Raw genomic sequence first — 17,772 nt, forward strand, 5'->3', positions numbered from 1 at the left:
ATACCCCCTAATATGTACAATCAGAACCCAAACAAACCCCAAGTAAAAACATCAGATTTTGGTAACCAGATCAGGTCCAGCGAGCATACTAGGGGGAATCTGCTGATGAGTTTTAACTGTTCAAGTCAGGCTTCTGCCTTTGACCTTCTACTTATTGACACATAATTCACACATACAATTCAATGGTTTCAATATACTAGAAAGAGTTATGCAATCATTACCACAGTCAACTTTAGAACTCTTTCTTGCCTTCATTTTCCCTCCCATCTTCTCCTGCCATAACCCCAAGAAACAATTAATTCAGTTACTGTCTCTATAGATTTATCTGTGTCTATCCTGGATTTCACATAAAGAAAATCATATAAAAACAAGAAGCAAAAACCCCAATGACAATAACAAAATAAAACGGAGAAAAGCCTCAATTGAAAAGATAACAGAAAATAATAAAAACTGAACAAATTTTATTTTTAAAAATTATTTTATTGGGGGCTTGTATAACTTTAAAAATCATTTTATTGGGGCTCATACAAGCTGAACAAATTATCAAGAGGTCAAAAGGGCGAGCAGATGCTGAGGTTTTCGCCTCTGCCTCAGTCCCCCTCTGAAGGCACTCTGATAGCAAGGCTATTGACATCCGTGGCCCATGATCAGAGGGAAGTCCTTGGAGACTTAATCCGGGAGGGGACCCTGCAAACGAATTGTGAGCTTTCAATGTCATTCATAGTCTTCTGCTAACTGAGTGGTCAGCATTAAGCTCTAATGCTGTGCTCTTCTTCAGTCTTGGATTTTATTATACAATCCTTGAAATACACAGGCTGGACATATCCCATTTTTAATGCCTCACAACTATTAATCTGTTCTCCATTTTCCATTGAGTCACTTTAAAAAAATGGAATCATTGCCTTTTTTCCCCTACTTAAGATTTCCTTGTGATTCATCAAAGTCACTATAAGTATCATTTATTCTTTCCTTTTTATTGTTGACTATATTTTATTGTTTATTGTATGGAGGGGAGCCCTGGTGGTATAGCGGCTACTTGTTGGGCTGCAATCCACATGGTCAGCAGTTAGAAACCACCAGAAGTTCTGAGGGAGAAAGAATGGGCTTTCTACTTCTGTGAACAGTTACAGTCTCAGAAACCCACAGTGGGGTGGATAGGAGTCAGCACTGACTTCACGGCAGTGAATTTGTTTGTAGGGTATATGGATGTAGCTATCATATTGTATTTAGCCAGTGTGTTAGCCCAGGGAGACTAGAGAAACAAATCCAGGGAGACTCCTATGTGTATGAGAAAGAGCTTCACATACAAGAGCAATTGAATACTGAGAAAACATCCCAGCCCAGTCCAGACTAAGTCCACAAGTCCAATATTAGCCCATATGCCCAATACCAATCTATAAAGCACTCTTCAGACTCACATGACACATGCAATGATGTCCAATGCAGGAAAATGACAGGCCAGTGGGTGGGAAGTCTTGTGGATCTAGTGGCGGTGGTTGCATCTCAGTGCTGGCAGGGGTCTCCACATGGCTCCTCCAACTCCTGGGCTCTGGTGTAGCTCCATGTGTTTAGTCAGAAGGAATGTCTCCTTCAGGAAGAGCATATCTCCTGCCTCTAGTGAGCTATGTATCTCTTTAGCGCCTCCAAATTAGGTCATCAAGCTGTGACCTGATTGACAGGCTACACTCCACCCCTTCACTCTCAAGTCTCAAATTGACAACAGATGATGTAACTACCACAGCCAGTGACCTAAAAAATGACATTTGATAGTTTAAAATTTGGGGCTATCACAAATAAGCATCCTGTAAACATTCATGTATGGAATTTTGTGTGGACCTAAACTTTTATTTCTCTGAAAGAAATGCCCAGGAGTGGAATATGGTAGGTTGTTATGATACTGACAAACTGTTTTCCTCTGTGACTGACCACTTTAACTTCCAGCAGCAATATATGAGATGTCCAATTTCTCTACATCTGTGTCAGCATTTGATATTGTCATTTTCATTTCAACTTTTGTAATAAGGTGCATAGTGATAGCTCGTTGAGGTTTTAATTTGCCTTTTCTGAATGCATCATGCTGTTCCATATCTGTTCATGAACTGATTTGCCACCTGTATATCTTTTTCAGTAAATATCTTTTCTACTTATCTAGTGTCATGGATTGATTTGGGCCCTCCTCAAATGTGGGTTAATTTGGCTGGACCACTATTCTCAATGGCTTGGCAGTTAGGCAATAATGTAATCATCTCCCTGATTCAAGTTATAAGATTAGCCCACCAGTTATAAGGAGATTAGGCTGGGACTCAATACCTTCGCTCAGGTCGCAGCCCTGGGCTGCATCACTTTTTATCTCTTGAGAGATAAAAGGAGAGAAGTGAACAGAGGAGGAGGGAATCTGACTACCACAAAGAAAGAAGAGCTGGGAGCACTGCGCATCCTTGGGAAGTGAGGTCCCTGCACTAAGAACCTCCTAGACCCAGGGAAAATCGATGCCAAGACATATGCAGATCTCCGAGGAGAGTTCAGTCCACAGACGTTGAAAGGAGACAAGGATCTTCCTCTAGAGGCAAGAGTCTGAATTCAGACTTCTAGCCTCCTACACTGAGAGAATAAATTTGTTCAAGTTATCTAATTGTGGTGTTTGCTATGGCAGCACCAGGTAATTAAGATATTTGTTATTTTATTGTTGAAGTTTTCTCTTTTAAAATTGACACACTATACAGTTCCTTTTAATGTGTACATTCCAGTGGTTTGTAGTATATTCACCAAGTTGTGCAATCCTAACTGTCTAATTCTAAAATATGTTCACCACCCCCAGGGGAATGTGGTACCTCTTAGCAGTCACTGTTCCCCGAGCCGCCGTGGAGTCACTGCTTTGTGACTTGTTGAATTTGCCTGTTCTGGACATTTTATATAATAGATGATACTTTGAGACCAGCTTCTTTCACTTGACTTAATGTTTTCAAAATTCATCCATGTTGTAGCCTACATTATTACTTCATTTCTTTTTTATGAACAAATACAATTCTGTTGTATAGATTTTTGTTTATCCATTCATCTATTGATAGACAGTTGTTTTCACTTGTTCCCTATTATGAATACAGCCTCTAAGAACATATGTGCTTTTATATGGACATGTGTTTTTAATTTTCTTGGGTATATACCTTGGAGTGAGATTGCTGGGTTATATGGTAATTCTGTATTTAATGTTTTAAGGAATGGGCTATATGAATATAGTGGCATCATTTTATATTCCCAGTGTCGAGGGTTCCAATTTTCCCAAGTCTTAACCAACATTTGGTATTGTCTGTAATCTTTATGACAGTCATCGTCATAGCTGAGACTCTTTGATGGTATTTGTTGCTATTTGTATATCTTCTTTGGAGGAATATTTATTCAAATACTTTTCCCACTTTTAAATTGGGTAATTTCCTTTTTAGGCATTCTTTATGTATTCTATATTATTCACTAATCCCTCTTCAAAGATATGACATACAAAACTTTCTCTTATTCCATGGGTAGTCTTTTCAGTCTTTTGAAAGCACCAAGTTTTCATTTTTGATAATACATGCTGTCAGAGAGGGTAGAACTTCAAAGCACTTCATAGAAAAATTTTATCTGAGAAAACATTTTATGTAACTGAGAAACAACAAAGCCCACACAGAAGAAGCACACCAGCCTGTGAGATCACAAGGCACAAAGTGTGGAAGGGATCAGGTATCAGGCATCAAAGACCAAAAAAAATCATAGCATTGTGAATGAGGGGAAGTGTGGAGTGGGGACCCAGGGTCAATCTGTGGGAAATTGTACATCCCCTTGCAGAAGGGCTGTGGGGAGGAGACGAGCCAGTAAGGGTGCAGTATAGCAATGATGAAACATACAAATTTCCTCTAGTTCTTGAATGCTTCCTTCCCCTCCCCTCCACTATCATGATCCCAAATCTACCTTACAAATCCGGCTGGAACAGAGGATGTACACTGGTACAGATAGGAACTGGAAGCACAGGGAATTCAGGACAGATGAACCCCTCAGGACTAGTGGTGACAGTGGCAGTACCGGGAGGGTGGAGGGAAGGTGAGGGAGAAAGGAAGAATAGATTACAAGGATCTACATATAACCTCCTCCCTGGGGGATGGACAACGGAGAAGTGGGTCAAGGGAGACATCGGATAGTGTAAGATATGACAAAATAATAACAATTTATAAGTTATCAAGGGTTCATGGGGGAGGGGAGCAGCGAGGGAGGGGAAAAATGAAGAGCTGATACCAAGGGCTCGAGTAGAAAGCATATGTTTTGAGAATGATGATGGCAACATATGTGCAAATGTGCTTGGCACAATGGATGGCTGTATGGATTGTGATAAGAGTTGTACAAGCCCTCAGTAAAATGGTTTAAAAATAAAGAAAAATGGTATTATCTCTTAATCCCATTTTTGGGGTAAAGTTTTTGAACCTTCTTCCCTGCAATGCAGTGAATTATTTAATAGGGCTACCCTAGTCATATTCTTTGTAATTCCTACCAAAATTTCTTGATAGAGACAAGAGGGCGTTTCCAATGTTGCATCCGTTACATTTCATATCACAACATGAATATGAAACATGTCCGTGCAATATTTTCAGCAGATTTCTGTTGTGGAGCCTTAGGAAAGTAGAGTATGGGACCCTCACACGTGAGCGCGGTGCGCCTGTGGTTGGCGCCACTCAAGGAAAACTTGGGTCTCACATTTCTCCGGCCATTACTTGGTCCCTAAGAGACTCTCCTTCTGGCCTCCTCTTCAGCATCACTTCAATACAGTAGCTGCCTTTCTGTCAGCGGTTCTCTTTCAAGGCCGCTTGTCCTTTTTTCACCACTGCAGCTGTTCTTATGACCTTGTTTCCTGACTGGGAATGTGCCCCATTAGTTGTGGAAAACAAAACACAAGAAATGTCAAATGTAACTAGTCGCATATATTTATTTTAAAATAACAATGTGTGCAGGGCTTCTTCTGTTAAAAATCTTCTGTGCACATGTTTGAAAGCTAAAGGGCATCAATTTTTGAAAATAAAGCTTGTGGAAACATTAGCAGGCGTGAAAGGAATCAGTAAACTAATGGTCCTCCAGCCAGATGTGAGGAAAACAATGTGGAGGCATGCATCAGCATCCTTCAAGGGAAACAGGGCGGACAACTACAGTAAAACGCAGTTAGTTGATAAGATTCTAGGTCAACAAAGGAAAACAAGAGTAGAATCAAAACTTGGTGGTAAAACAGTGGCCAGCTGAAATGAATTCTTCACTCTTTGGATTACAAGTATTTAGCATAATATTACATATTGTGGGTGTTAATGTTGATTTTCTCTCTCTATTTTTTCATTTTATACAATATTTGGAATGAATTTTCACAAGTTCTATATGTTTTTCTCTTTTTCCTTCCATTCAGTTCTTCCTTCCCTATCCCCCACCCTCCCCGCTGCTGCCACATTTGGTTTCTCTTTTTGCCTCTCCCCTCTTGGTGAACATCCTGCCTGCTTCTCAGTGCTTAGTGGTGTGCCTCCTATGGAGTAAGCCCCATGTGTCAGCTGCAGCCATGTTTGAAGGCTAACATTTGTTCCAATAGGTGCCATGCTTGTTTCCTCTTTTTTTCTGTCTTCTTAGTTCTTTTCTCTCATCTCTTCTTCTTTTACTTTTGTCTTTTTCTTCCTCACCATACTCCCGTTTATACATCTGAGCAGGTGCCCCACAGCCCATCACCGCACATCGCACACCCATGTTTAGTGGCTAAGGCTGCTGTCCAGGCTGTGCCACTCTGATGGGTTTTGTTCTGGGACTTGGGTGAAGAGAAAGTCAGTGTTCCACTCAACCTTCAACATATTTTGTTTATGTCTTTCGTTACAATCTCCACCAGGTCACAGCACTTATCCCACTTCTTCCAAGAGTTTCCCATTTTCATTCCTCCTCCTTCCCACCCCTATCTGAAATCTAAACTCGTCCTTGAGCACATGCTCCCCTTTATAGCAAATGGTTACTTATTCTTAAGGAGTCCCTGACAAACTATAAGGGACCAGAGGTCTACATAAAAAACCTAAGAACAGGAGGGCCGTCCCTTAAAAGACAGCGGCAAACCTAGGAGCCCTCCTACAGGGCACAGATAGATTGCTAGACAACTGGCACCTCCCTCAACATTACATACTTGTGAGCATCAAAAGATTTCAACAAAAGAGCAAAGATGAGATTCTAAAATCGGAGCATAGTTTTTTCACATTAACATATCAGACAACAGATGAGTCTTTAACATACATAGAAAATTCAACACCTTAACAAGAAAAAGACAGAAAATCAAATTGTGAAAAGGGCACTGGACATGAACAGACACTTCAGCAAAGCATTTTGTCTACCAACAAACACATGAAGAAAGTTCCATCATTAGCCATCAGAGAGATGTACAGCCAAACAGCAATGAGATATCATCTCACCCCAACAATAATAGCAAAGGTCAAAAATCCAGATAAAGAAATTCTGCTGGGGTGTAGAGAGGCTAGAAGCTTTGCTCACTGTTTCTTTGGATCTTTAAAAGGTATGAACACTGTGGTATATGATGTGGCACTTCCTTAGAGAGTTGGGGGAACCAATCACACGATCTTCATATAAACCCCTCCCTGGGGGACGGACAATAGAAAAGTGGGTGAAGGGAGACATCAGAAAGTCTCCCTTGAAAAAAATAATAATAATTTATAAAGTATCAAGGGTTCATTAGGGAGGGAGGCGAGGGGAGGGAGGCGGGAAAATGAGGAGCTGATATCAAGGGCTCAAGTAGAAAGCAAATGTTTGAGAATGATGATGGCAACAAATGTACAAATGTGCTTGACACAATGGATGGATGGATAGACTGTGATGAGTGAGTGGTACGAGCCACCAATTAAACTATATATGAAATAGGGCATGGCTTACTGACAATGGAAGTCAGCAGTATGGTGTTTCCTTTAAAATGCGGAGCTAGAAGTACCAATGGATCCAGCGATCTGACCTCTAGGTTCACAGCCTCGAGAAAAGGAGCTGTGATGGTAACCGACTAGTCGCCATGCTCATTCTTCACAAGAGCAGCAAGATGGGACAACCTCAACGCCCACCTCTGAGAGAACGGCTATCTCCACCCAATGGACTACTATGCTACGTTAAGGAATAATAATGAATCTGTATAACACCTAATAACACGGTAATCCTAGAGGATATGATGCTAGGTGAAATTAGTCAGTAACAAAAGAGCAAATCTTGAGTAAGATCACGACTGTAAGAAGTCAAGAAATGTTTTATACAGATTAAGAAACATTCTATGAGCCCCACAGCACTATTCACATAGCACAAAGATGGAAACAACCTAAATGTCCATGATGAGCGGAATGGGTAAACAAACTAGGGCATATATTCACAATAGAACACTACACAATGCTATAGAAGAATGATAATGAATCTGCGAAACTCCTCATACATGGATGAACCTGGAAGACATTATATTGAGTGAAATTAGTCAATCACAAAAAAGCAAATATTGTATCAGACCATTATGGTAAGAAGTCAAGAAAGGGCTTTGATGATTACCACAGGTGGGAGGGAAGGAAGAGTAAATGACTGGTTAATGTAAGTTACTGGGGTAAACAGATTAACTTTGGTGAAGGAGAAGGCAACACCCAAAAAGAAGGCAGTTAGGGAAAATGATGGAGGCAGGGAAAGCTGTCAGGAGGCTTGCACAAAATAAAGGCACCAGGGGAAAATACACAACCCTGCTATCCCAGGGATCTACGGGTAGATAAACAGGCAGTGTAACCAGGGATGGACGGGAACGTGGGATACCACAAATACATATAGGTCTGACAAGGGTTATTTACTGTTGATATATACATGAACGTGGTGGGCCAGCTCATGGTGTGGTAAGGCGCCATCGTGATGAGCGTTCTTAGACATAACCAAACACCTTGTGGAATGAGTCAGTGGGCCCCGAGATCAGGACCAGTCTCAGAGGACCCCAAAGTCAATCGGCATAACACCATCCCCAAACACAAAGGTTTTCTTCCTACTTGCATGATCAGTGAGTGGAGTCTTAAAAGCAGGTGAGTGGTCACCTGAGCTGCAGCTGCACCTGAGGTGAAGCTATTCCCTGAAAAGGAAGGAGGGTGAGGAAAATCAAAGATGCATGGAAACAATTAGTCTAGTCCCTAGACTCCAGTGGATGAGTGGGCCATGTAAACCTCCGTCTACACAACCCTAACACCGGAAGACCAGTCAGTACCTTGATACCACTACCAACGGGTCCCAGAGGTTTTGCATTAGAAGGTCTTGGGAGAAAAAGATGGGACAAAATTCAAAATCATAAAATAAATAAATAAATAAATAAATAAATAAAAGGAACTCATTGGTGGAACTTCCAAGATTGTGGTCCTTCGCCAGCCTTCAGGTCTGGGAAGGAAATTAGCCTTGGGGCTCAATTTTAACTTTTTTTCTAGTATTTTTGTATTATTTTCTTCTTTCTTTTTGATTGGGTTTTCTGTTGTTGGGGTTTTTTTGAGGTTAAAAAAAAGGTTTTCTTAAATCCAGGATAAGTGCACGCAGAGACAATCACTGGATTAACAGCTTCTTAGAGTGATGGCAGGAGTCTTGGTGGCAGAATGGTTACATGTGGGGCCATGATCTGAAAGTTCTGTACTTTAATACTCTTAGTCACTCTGGGAGAAAGACAGGGCTTTTTATTTCTGTAAAGAGCTACAGTCTTGGAATCTCACAGGGGCAGTTCTACCCTATCCTACAGGGTCACTATGAGTCAGCATCCACTGGATGGAAGTGAGAAAGAAAAAAAAGTTACGGCACGGTATGGGGGAAGGGGAAGCTCCCCCCCACAATCACGGGTTCGATAGGCGTAATTGTACGTTTAAGATTATAATAAAGTCATAGAGAGCATGAGAGATAGAATAAAGATTAAAATAAAGAAGTCAAACACATTTCATGGTAGCATACTCACCTCCTGGATGACCATGATCTTACTAGCCAGGTCCACCCACAGTGTGGGCCCAGAGAGGTGGGGCAGACAGCTGGGGGTCCCTGGTTAATTGCTAACCAAGGCTTATAACTCTTTAAGGGGGCATGATTACAGGTAACCACGCATCACAGGAGTGGGCAATACAATAGGCATACACTGTTGGGAGCCAATGGTCATTAAGGCCCTAGTTCCAGCCACATAGCAGAAACTTGGTTGCTTCCTAACAGCAAGGCTTTGTGTCCTGCCCAACTCCGCCCCCACATTCCAAGCTACGTACTCTGTAGCACGGGCAGTTGTGATAACTGACCTTGTTGCCATTGGTTAAAATACCGAACACCCATTGGACTACAGACATACCATATTAGGAACATAACGAAATTGGTGGTTCATCTGGTAAGCCTTAATTTGCATGCGAACGTCATCACGACGTCTTTGAGAACTGTTGCATGCCCTTTTTACCTTATTAGGAACATGTAGCCGATTGGTTGTTACACAGTATGCTTCATTAGAATATGTGCCTCCCACGTCCTACCTGCAGCTGATTGGCTAACGTTATTATGCTTCATTATAATACACATATTGTATTGGATGTTATGCAGTATGCCTCATTAGAATATACACCTCCCAGTTCCTCTTTAATGTAAATATATACCCCGAGTTTTGACTAAATAAACGGGCTTGATCAGCACTTGTCTTGCTCCACGTCTCTGTGTCTTTCTTCCATCCAGGTTCGCCGCCCCTCCGGCTCACCGCGTGAGGGTCTCGCTGGACGAGACCCCCACAATACACCTCATAAGAAGGGGATGTACACTAGGCATAAGCATGATGGGAAGGGGATGAGCTAGGGGTGTGCCCAAAGGAAGACGAGACTTGGATATAAGAGGAAGAAGAATGTCCTTTCCATGAGGGCCAACTTGAATATGCAACAGCGTTTGTGGATTCTCCACCTGGCAGCCACATAGGCATCACAAATGCAATCTGACTACAGCACACCTTCACGCAGTTCTCCTCCAGCCTCCCCATTATGGTAAATGGCACAAACATACAGCAAGACGTTTGAGATAGAAAAAACGCCCACATATATTCACCTTTTCTTCTTCAGCACCACTGTTCTCTACACCAGTTAGCATTATCTTCTGGAATCTAGCCAATTCTGCTTCCACCTTTGCTCTGCTCACATCAATTCTCTTTGCAACATCCAGTGTGACCTTTTAAAAATACAGCCTCTTTGTTACATTCCTGCTTTCTTCAATAGCTTCTGACTAGAAGTCAAAACTCATTGTCCTTCAAGGCTTGAGATGATGGGTAGACTCTCCACCTTTCCAGCTACATGTATTGCTGTTCTCTGCTTTTAGACAAACATGTTGCTTGGTAGTTTTAGCTCCAGGGTCCCCAAAAGTCGCCTGGCTTCTTTGCCTAGGAACTTTGACTTGCTGTCCTCTGGGCCTAGGGTACTCCCCATTGCATGGCTGATTTCTTGTTTTCCAAGTCTCAGCTTACATGGTACCTCCTACCAGAGGCCTTCCATGGCCACCCTTCTAAAACAGAGTCCTCAACACATTACAGGTTACAGCATCTTGTGAATGTTCTAGTTAGTAGGACTCTCCAGCTCTCATTGTCTCTGTGGTAGTTACATAATCTGGTGTCATTTTGAGGATGAAGAGTGTAAGGGTGGAGTCTAGCCTGTCAATCCAGAGATAGCCAATGAGACCTCTGTATGGGCATGGTCTTCTCCTTAGAATTCTGGGAAATCTGGTATTTCCTCATTGGAGGCGGAAGACACCTCTTTCTCTCCCTCTCTCTCTCTCCTCACTCCTTGGGAGACATTGCAGCTGAAAGGACACATGGAACAACGCTAGTGTCCTGAGCTGGAGAAGTCACATGGACCTACCCTGATGCAACCAGACCTCTAAAGCTGGAGAAGCCAAGTACAAACCCCTGCCAGCACTGAAATGCTTACAATGCCACTGGATCAATAAGACTTCCAACCCACTGGCCTGTGATTGTCCTGCATTCAGTGTCATTGCATGTGTTTTGTGAGTCAGAAAAGGGTTTATAGACTGGTATCGGACATATGGGCTAGTATCGGACTTATGGACTTGATCTGGACTGGGCTGGGATGGTTTCTGAATGTTCAGATGCTCTTGTATACAATCCTTTTCTTATACACATATGAGTGTCTCTATGAATTTGTTTCTCTAGTGTACCTGGACTAACACAGTCTCTTTTCATTGTCACCTACCTCCAGGATTCCCCACTCTTCTTCAAAAACTCATTACTTTAGAAGCAGTGACTGCATTGTTCACCACGATATCCCAGAACTTAGCACAGTACCTGACACCGAGCAGGTGGTTATTTCATCTTCACAGAATGAACCAATGCATGGGAAAGGAGTAGATGGGAACTAGGTTTGTGGTTTGTATACCCAGACAGATGGTGGCTTCAGTTACACTGTAACAGAGAACACAAAAATCAGGTTTTAGAGGATAGATCATGAATTCATTCTTAGATATGTTGCATTAAATGTATCCTTGTCTCTTTGAGTTACTGGGGTCATTAAGATTTTGTGGTTTGGCAGTTAAGAGGTAGCAAGCAATCACACATGACTACTACTTGTCTATTTGTCATACTGTGGTAGCTTGTGTGTTGCTGTGAATCTGGCAGCTATGTCACTGGCATTTCAAATGCCAGCAGGGTCACCAAAAGTGAACAGGTTTCAGTGGAGCTTCCAGACTAAGCACACACTATGAGGAGGAATTGGATGTCCACTTCAAAGGAATTAGCCACTGAAAACATTATGGATGGCAGCATAACCCTGTCAAATGCTGAAAACCTAATGGATAACACCAGAACATTGTCAGGCATCATGCCAGAAGATGAGCTCGACAGGTTGGGAGGCACTCAAATCTATGATGGTGGAAGAGCTGCTTTCTCAAAGTAAAGTCGACCAGAATGATGTGGAGGCAGAAAGGCTGCTAGAGTAAAGCCGTTGGGGCTGTCATTTGCTGACGGGGAACTACTTAAAGTGAGAAGACACAGCTGCAAACATTTACTGATAATCAGAACTCGGAATGTACAAAGTATGAATCCAGAAGAGTGGTAATAATCAGAAAGGAAATGGAACATAAAGAGCAATATCTTAGGTGCTGAAATGGACTGGTATTGGCCATTTTGAATCAGAAAATCAGATGGTTTACTATGCTGGGCATGTTCCAATCACGACTTTGCACTCATCATCATAAAGTAAATGACAAGAATTTATCTTGAAGTACAATGCTGTCTGTGATAGGATTATGTCTCACTGCCTTCAAGGAAATCCAATCAATACCACTAGTATTCAAATTTATGAGCTAACCACTAAAGCTACTGAAGAAATTGAAGAATTCTACCAATGTTTATCAGTCTGAAATGGATCAAACATACAATCAAGAGGCACTGATAATTATTAGCAATTTAGATACAAAAGTTGAAAACAGAGGAGGAATAGTAGCTGAAAAATATGGCCTTGGTGATAGAAACAATGCTGGAGGTTACTTGATAGAATTTTCCAAGACCAATGACTTGCTCATAGCATATACCATTTTTTTCCCCCAACAATACAAACAGCAACTATACACACGGACTTCTCCAGATGGCAAACACAGAAATCAAGTTGATTACATATGTGGAAAGAAATGGTGGAGAAGCTCAATATCAGCAGCTACAAAGAGGTCAGGAGCTGATAGGAACCAGACCTCCTATTGCTCATGTTTTTCTTGAAGCTGAAGGAAATTAAAACAAGTGCAAGTGAGTTAAAATATGATCTTGAATATATCCCACCTCAGAAGACTCGTGAAAGAGGACTTGATGAGCTGTGGACGACATCAAGATCATCATCCGCGAAGAAAGCAAGAGGTCATTTTAGACAAGAAAGAAATAAAAGATCTAAGTGGATGTCAGAAGAGACTCTGAAACTTGGTCTGGATCTTAGCGTAGCTAAGGCAAAAGGAAGCAACGATGAGGTTTGAGGAGCTGAACAGAACATTTCAAAGGGTAACCGAAGAAGACAAAGCAAGACCCAGCATCCTGCTAAAGCTTCTGGGTGCTGCTGTGACCCTGATCTTTAGCCCTTGGGGCCCCAACTGGATCCTGATTCTTCGATTCACCCTGGTCCCTGCCTGCTGTCAGACAGCAGCTCAGGGAACCTCCCAGACACTGCTGTGCAGTCCTCCTAATGAGTGCTGGCCTTCGAGAATATTCTCTAGTCAAGTTGCTGTGCAGTTCATGGCCCCTTTGGACCTGCTCATTTAATATTATTCGAAATCCTGCCCTCAATGATGTTCCACAATTGACTGACTGGTTATTGGGGACAGACTAATAGAGCTGCACCTTCTAAATCCTGAAAGGTGGCCACCATTAAGGCTCTTCTTCATCTTTGAGTTCATCTAAGTTGACTTTCTTATCAAATGTATTCCAGACTTTCCTAGGAATAACAGGAACCCCAGACAATATTCAACTTGGAGATTATTGACCTATGGTGACCCATTTAGTTCACCCTCAGAGGTGATAAATGTACAGGTTTTCTAATTTTTTCTCCTACTATGGACCCCCTGATCCCAATGACTACTAAAGTACATTGTAAGACCTCTCAGACCACATGGAAACACTTATGTGCCTTGTCTCTACCAAGAATTGGGCACTGTCCTTGAAAAAGAATTCCCCTGACTAGATATTTTGAAACCCATTTTTTTCCCAGTCTATCTTGAATCATGGCAACATGGAGTATAAAGATCAACTGTTTCAAAGGTTGACTCTGTGGTAATGTTTGAGGCAGATTGCCAGGCTTTGCTTTTATAATACAGGAGGTGGATCCAAACTGTCAAATTCTAGTCCACAAACAAAAAATTTTGATCAACATTAGATGATGGCCAGAATCTGAATGAGACTCTTAATTCATCTGCACTTCTGAAACACTGACCCAGGCTTCTACCCGTGAACATAGCTTCATCTTCGAAGGAACCCCATGCCCTTGATGTGGTCACCCTTCAACCAACCAACCAACCAACCAACCAAGCAATTGCTCATGTAGAAATGACACCTTTTGACCAAATGTAGTCTGTTATTATTTGGGGCTCAAGGATAACTAATTTGGGCTTATTAAATTCATTGTTCGTAGTATGTATCAGAAAAGGAAACATAAAAACATAATACTTAAAACATAAAAAAGAAGACAAAGTAAAATGTTATAGTAAAATATGCACAGGCCCAGAGTCAGAAAACCAAAGAGGAAGAACATCCTCAGCATATTTTAAACTGAAAGAACCTACGTGCAATATTTATGAGTCTACGGGTAAAAAAATGGAATGCCACAAGAAGTATCAAAAGAAGTTGCAAAAAGTACAGAGAGTCACTGTAACAAAAACCACTAGCTGGCATCCCATTTCAAGAGGTGGCAATATGAGCAGGAACCAGTGGCGTTGAAGGAAGAAGTTCAAGCTGTACTGAGGCATTGGTTAAAAACAAGACTCCCGGAATTGAAGGAATACCAACTGAAATGATTCAACAAGCTCATAAAGCACTAGAACCATTTACTGGCCTATGGCAGGAAATTTGGAAGACAGCTACTTGGCCAACTGACTGAAAGAGATCCATATTTGTACCCATTCCAAAGAAAAGCAACCCAAGAGGATGCACAAATTACAAAACACTATCATTGATGCCATATGCAAGTAAAAATTTCCCCTGAAGACCATTCAGCAATGGTTACAACTGGACATTGACAGGGAGCTGACAGAGGTTGAGGAGGATTCAGAAGAGGGTATGGAACAAGGGATATCATTGCAGATGTCAGATGGGTTTTAGCTCAAAGGAGAGAATACCAGAAAGATGATTGCTTGTGTTGCATTGACTATGCAAAGGCAGCTGACTGTGTAGATAACAAACTATGGATAGCCCTGGGAAAAATATGAATTGCAGAACACTACATTGTGCTCATGTAGAACCCGTACATGGATCAAGAGGGAACTGTGTGAAAAGAACAAGGGAATGTTGCATGGCCTCAAAACAGAAAAAATGTGTGTCAGGGTTGTATCTTCTCACCATACTTACGAAACTTGTATGCTGAGCACATAATCAGAGACGCTGGATTACTTGAAGTCTGTGGCATCAGGATTGGAGTAAGGCTTGCAGATGACACACCTTGTTTGCTGAAAAGTGTGGAGATCTTGCAGTCTTCAATATAGATTACAACTCAATGTAAAGAGGACCACATTGGTGTCAAGGATTTCATCTTGCTTGGATCCACAACCCCTGTTCCTGGAAACGGCAATCAAGAGATCGAGCAACATATTGCATTGGATCGATCTGCTGCACAAGATCTCTTTAGAGTACTGAAAAGCAAGGATGTTACTTTGAGGACTAAGAAGTGCCTGACCCAAGCCATGGTATTTCCAGTCGCCTCATATCCAGGTGAAAGTTGGACATTGAGTAAGGAAGATCAAAGAAGAACCGATGCATTTGAAAAATGGTGTTGATGAGGAATCTTTAAAGTTCCCCGGACTGCCGAAAGGACAAGCAACTCTTGTTTTGGATGAAATCTTGCCGGAGTGTTCCTTAGAGGCCAAGCTGGTGAGACTTTGTCTCCTGTACACTGGACATACTATGGAGAGGGACATCATCCTTGGTTAAGTAGAGGGTCGTGAAAAAGAGGTAGGTCCTCCCTGAGATGGAGTGACACAGTGGCTGCAACAATGGGCTCAAGCCCGGGAGCAACGGTGAGAATGTGCAGGACCGGTCGGTGGCTCATTCCGTTGTGCACATGGATCGGAATCGACTTGATGGCGCCAAACGACAACAGCCTGCAGGTTGGGCACCATTCTTCGGGGTCATGAAGATTCTTGTTGGAGTGACTCAATCCATTGGACTCATTATTTCCACGGCTTTCCTTGCCAAAAAAAAAAAAAGATTTAGAAAGCTTTGTCACTCTAAGGAACTTGTCCCTTTTTGTGTTTCAGTCCAATTTCTGGGTTCTCTTTGACAAGATGTCCTGATCCCACTCCGAAGTGTCCAGGAGGCGGAGGTCCTTGAAAGCTCTGGCTCACGGTCTGAGGTCCTCCGCAGTCAGCAATGGCGCGAGAACACTGCGCAGCCGCAGAGCAGGCTCGGCGTCAGCCTCAGGTGGGTACAGCCAGCACCTGTGGAGGGCCGCCACCCGTCACCTCAGAGAAGCGCAGTGCCCGCCAGCGACCGCCCTTCCCCCACAGGCCTTGGCTCTCCTGTCCTTCAGTCCTCATCTATTTATATCTGCGGCCGGCCGGGGACAGACCCATCTAGGGCAGCGGCGGCCGGTCGGTAGGCCTGCTGGGGCCTGAGGCCTGGCGCGGGGCCTTCCCTCACAGGGCCTTCCCTCACGGCGGTCCGCGCAGCCGCGTCGCGACGTCGTCGACGCCGGCGCGCGGCAGGGAGAGGGCGGAGGCACGTAGGACGCCGCGGCGGCCGCTCCGTAAGTAGGGAAGGGGTAACGGGATCGGGCGGCATCCCTGTCTGCTCTTAGCTTTCCCTGGACGCGACCGCGGGATCTCGGGACCGGGGCTGGGACGCCGGCCCGCGCCCGTGGCGCTGCTGGGCCCCTCTGCCGGAAGTGCGCTCCCGCAGCCTCGGCGCAGCAGGGACTTCCTCTTATGGGCCAGCTGCCCCGCCGGGGTCACCTCCCTCCGCCGCCGTCTGATCGCCTTCTTCGGCCTCCTTTCCTGATTGGCCATTGGCCATCCTCAGGAGACTGAGAGCCCCCTAAAGATGGACCCACTTGTGTTTTCCCGCCCCTGATAGATTCCTCGAATCCAGAACAGTGTCTGACACTGACAAAGGCTTCAGACGCTTCCAGTGTATCCCCAGGTGATTCTCGTTAACATCAAAGCAAGGGGAAGAATTGCCCTGCACTTCACTTTCCCTAATGGATTCATAATGAGCTCTGGTGCATATTAAAATGCATTCGACAAGTATAAAGCACGATGACAATGCAAAACATTGCGAACTCTTCCAAGGCCAAGACTAGAAAACCTGTATTATTTATGGCTTACGTGTTGTGCTGCGAACGGGAAGGTTAGTAGTTGGAAACCACCACCCACTCCACAGGAGAAAGACAGGGCTTTCTACTCCCCTAAAGACTTACAGTCTCCCAGGGGCTAATCAATGATTATATTATGCCCCAGGGAGGTGACTGACAAGATCTCTACTATAAATTAACTAGGAAGTCTCTAAAGGGGACCAAAGGAAAAAAAAAAAAAGCATAGATCTAGGAATGGGGTTTGGGCTTACACTAAATCCTAGCTCCAATTTAAGAACAATTAGTTCTTACATCATGGCCCTGCTTGATATTCACCTTCAGGAAAGAAACACAGAAGATAGGGGTGCTATAGCAAACTGAAGAAATTAGATGGTGCCCAGCTATCAGATCAAAGTAGCATCTTGGGTTTTAAAGGCTTGTTTCCAAACAAGCAGCCATCTATATGAGATGTCAATGAAGTCCACAGGGAAGAAACACACCAACATCAGTGACTGAAGGATTATAAATCATATAATCCAAAGCCGAAGGATGGAATTGTCTCAGAGCCTAAATTGTGAGATTCTGGTTTGCAGAAAGCATTGGATGACAGCGGGAGCCCAAGATCCATTTGTGAGATCTACATGGGAAATAAGCTTCTGGTGATTTCTCCCTCTATCCATAATAGAGGGAGGGAAGAATCTGGTTACCAAACAGAGTGCACTGGAGAGATGACTCTAGGAGACCA

At 43.2% G+C, this 17,772-nt stretch overlaps 1 protein-coding gene and 1 long non-coding RNA gene across 2 annotated transcripts in view; one reads left to right on the forward strand and one right to left on the reverse strand.

The window, feature by feature from the left end:
- Window positions 1–459: 459 nt before the first annotated feature.
- On the reverse strand, window positions 460–16,530 carry LOC142448399 (uncharacterized). Its single transcript, XR_012784520.1, has 3 exons — window positions 15,092–16,530; window positions 11,339–11,455; window positions 460–687 (listed from the first exon to the last, which is right to left on the reverse strand). It is a non-coding gene; the product is annotated as an uncharacterized LOC142448399 (long non-coding RNA).
- KBTBD12 (kelch repeat and BTB domain containing 12) overlaps window positions 16,441–17,772 on the forward strand; it is a 69,933-nt gene continuing 68,601 nt past the window's right edge. The window contains exon 1 of the mRNA XM_075550272.1: window positions 16,441–16,484. The gene's annotated coding sequence lies outside the window, so the exon portion shown is untranslated. The remainder of the gene's footprint in view (window positions 16,485–17,772) is intronic.

This window comes from Tenrec ecaudatus, chromosome 5, assembly GCF_050624435.1.
Source record: "Tenrec ecaudatus isolate mTenEca1 chromosome 5, mTenEca1.hap1, whole genome shotgun sequence".
NCBI classification, from domain to species: domain Eukaryota; kingdom Metazoa; phylum Chordata; class Mammalia; order Afrosoricida; family Tenrecidae; genus Tenrec; species Tenrec ecaudatus.